This window comes from Nerophis ophidion, linkage group LG08 (genome assembly GCF_033978795.1).
Source record: "Nerophis ophidion isolate RoL-2023_Sa linkage group LG08, RoL_Noph_v1.0, whole genome shotgun sequence".
Classification (NCBI taxonomy): domain Eukaryota; kingdom Metazoa; phylum Chordata; class Actinopteri; order Syngnathiformes; family Syngnathidae; genus Nerophis; species Nerophis ophidion.
The window spans coordinates 2,021,062-2,024,771 of record NC_084618.1 but is presented as its reverse complement, the minus strand read 5'-3'; positions in this window follow the sequence as shown (position 1 = coordinate 2,024,771).

Sequence of the window (3,710 nt, the reverse complement as noted above, 5' to 3'; positions counted from 1 at the left end):
CCCTTCTCATAACTTATTTTCTCCAGCGCCTCCTGTGGCAATAAGCGGTATTACAAGTGTGTTCCAAGCTGATGGTATTTACGTAAGTCTCATTTTATTTAACCATACACTGACTCAAAACATCCACATTTTTGGTTCTACTCTAGTCTTACTCTCACTTATGTGCCCACCCACAAACATTGTTTACAATCATGGCCACCAGCAGCAGGAGCGATTCAGACCGAGAAAGCGACAATTTCCCCATTAATTTGAGCAAGGATGAAAGATTCATGGATGAGGAGAGTGAGAGTGAAGGACTAGGGGGAAAAAAAGAGGGCAGTGGGAGCAATTCAGATGTTATTAGACACATTTGCTAGGATAATTTTGGAAAATCCTTTATCTCCTTTTTGTGTTACTATTGTTTTAGTGAGATTATATAGTCGTACCTGAAAGTCGGAGGGGTGTGGTGACCGCCAGTGTCTCAAAGGGAAGCCACATTTCTCGAGGAGGCGAGGCGAAGGCAGCCGTTGGGGCCGGGCTGAGCTTTTTTCCCCCTCCTCCATGGTGAAAGCATCCCACGTTCGAGGGGGCAGCCGGTTGGAGGAAGCAAGCGAGTCCGCAGCTGCCTCTTTGACATGTGCACGAGGAACGACACAAGCTCCGCTCATGTCTACGGTAAGAGTCGACTTATTACCACCATTTTTTCACTGAAACCTCCCGGTTGACGTGTTCGGGAACCATGTTCGCTTGACCGCTCTGTTCCATAGTAAAGCTTCACCTTCGGGAATGTAAACAAGGAAACACCGGCTGTGTTTGTGTTGCTAAAGGCGGCCGCAATACACCGCTTCACACCTACATCTTTCTTCTTTGACGTCTCCATTATTAATTGAACAAATTGCAAAAGATTCAGCAACACAGATGTCCAGAATACTGCGGAATTATGCGATTAAAGCAGACGACTTATAGCTTGGATCAGGCTGGAACAAAATGTCCGCTACAATCCGTGACGTCATGCTTCATCATACTTTGCGCGAAATTTAAAATTGCAATTTAGTAAACTAAAAAGGCCGTATTGTCATGTGTTGCAATGTTAATATTTCAACATTGATATATAAACTATCAGACTGCGTGGTCGCTAGTAGTGGCTTTCAGTAGCATTTTAATTATTATGCTCATGCTAATGTCATTACGCTTCTTTAAAAAAAATAAAAAATCTAAAAAAAAAGTGCAGATAACATTAAACTCTCTGGTAGATGTTTAATTATGTCCCTAAATATCGTCTTAGTCTTACCTTTACTACAATACACCCGCATTTTGAAACATTCATATTCGCGTCAAATATCACTTCCACGTTTTTGTTGTTTATAAGTAACTGTAGCCCGTAAGGTCTGGAATAGAAAAAGTGTTAAAAGATTGAGCTAATTATTTTAATGACATTTAAAATTGATTCAGCAAAAAAAAAACATACCGGAAATGTGTCCCATGAAAACCCGTCCGACCGTAACGCTCTAACAATAACACAAGGTCCGTGGGGGAACTATGTAAACTCACTACAATATATATAAAGACAATATAATCAAAACAAAAAGTGGTAAACGCTCGCCTCAGTTCCTCCGTGTTCTTCTTGCCCAAACAAGTTCGGTCGTTAGCATAGTTAGCATCATAGACATCTTATAAGGGTGCGCAGCATCGAGCGCTGCAGCCTACTAGCACTGACGAGACGCGGGGCCGCCATCTTGGAGTGGTGATCCACTCCACTGAGTGCAAGTCATTTGGCAGGAGCAATGCTTTTCATTCATCATACCTCACTAAATACCACTCATTTACACGCACTTTTTTTGTCATACGTGTAGCTATGATAAAGGACACATGTTTTATTATTCATAGTTTGCTTAACAGTAATAGAATATTCTTATATCCGATAAGTGACCAGATGTTTGAGATCAAAACTGGGAATATAATCCCAGAGAAGGCGGAACAAAGACGGTCAACTCTTTTTAAATTGAAGAAACAATATGATTATGTTATATATACATGTTTATATCCTACTTTAGGGGTCACCAGGTCGCCCGTAAGGACCAGATGAGTCGCCCGCTGGCCTGTTCTAAAAATAGCTCAAATAGCAGCACTTACCAGTGAGCTGCCTCTATTTTTTAAATTGTATTTATTTACTAGCAAGCTGGTCTCGCTTTGCTGGACATTTTTAATTCTAAGAGAGACAAAACTCAAATAGAATTTGAAAATCCAAGAAAATATTTTAAAGACTTGGTCTTCACTTGTTGAAATAAATTCATTTATTTTTTTACTTTGCATTTTATAACTTTCAGAAAGACAATTTTAGAGAAAAAATACAACCTTAAAAATGATAGGATTTTTAAACACATATACCTTTTTACCTTTTAAATTCCTTCCTCTTCTTTCCTGACAATTTAAATCAATGTTCAAGTAAATTTTTTTTTTTTATTGTTAAGAATAATAAATACATTTTAATTTAATTCTCCATTTTAGCTTCTGTTTTTTCTACGAAGAATATTTGTGAAATATTTCTTTGAATTTATTATGATTAAAATTAAAAAAAATATTCTGCCAAATCTAGAAAATCTGTAAAATCACATTTAAATCTTATTTGAAAGTCTTTTGAATTTCTTTTAAAATTTTTGTTCTGGAAAATCTAGAAGAAATAATGATTTGTCTTTGTTAAAAATATAGCTTGGTCCAATTTGTTATATATTCTAACAAAGTGTAGATTGGATTTTAACTTATTTAAAACATGTCATCACAATTTTAAAATTAATCTTAATGAGGAAAAATTACTAATGATGTTCCATGAAATCTTTTTTAAAAATTTTTCAAAAAGATTCGAATTAGCTAGTTTTTCTCTTGTTTTTGTTGGTTTAATTTTGATTTTTAAAGAGTCGAAATTGAAGATGAACTATGTTTCAAAATTAAATTTTCGTTTTTTCCAGTTTTCTCCTCTTTTAGATCGTTCAATTAAGTGTTTTTTAATATTTCATTCTCTACATAAAACCTTCCGTATAAGGAAAAAAAATGTATGACGGAATGACGGACAGAAATACCCATTTTTTATATATATATTTATACATGTATTTATTAAAGGTAAATTGAGCAAATTGGTTATTTTTGGCAATTTATTGAAGTGTGTATCAAACTGGTAGCCCTTGGCATGAATCAGTGCCCAAGAAGTAGCTCTTGCTTTCAAAGAGGTTGCTGACCCCTGTCCTACATAAACATCCATCCATCCATTTTCTACCGCTTGTCCCTTACGGGGTTGCGGGGGGCGCTGGCGCCTATCTCAGCTTCAATCGGGCGGAAGGCGGGGTACACCCTGGACAAGTCGCCACCTCATCGCAGGGCCAACACAGATAGACAGACAACATTCACACCTACATAAACAATGTATGAATAATTAGATATCTACACATCTTATAGACTGTATCTCTGTTGCTGTATTGATATTTTGTATTACATTCTTCCCTTAAAAGATAATGATTACAGTGATTGTTTTAAATGTATATTTTGGGGGGAGGATTAAAGCATCTGCCAAATACTTCAACATAAACATATATAATAACCTGAAAGTCTTTATATCAGCTAAAACCACCAATCTGTTTCACTGGATTCAGAATAAAAGCAAATTCTATGTTACTCAACAATGTTAGTATTTGCTTATTGTTACTTGAAGACTTATTCCTGGTTACAATTATACTGTT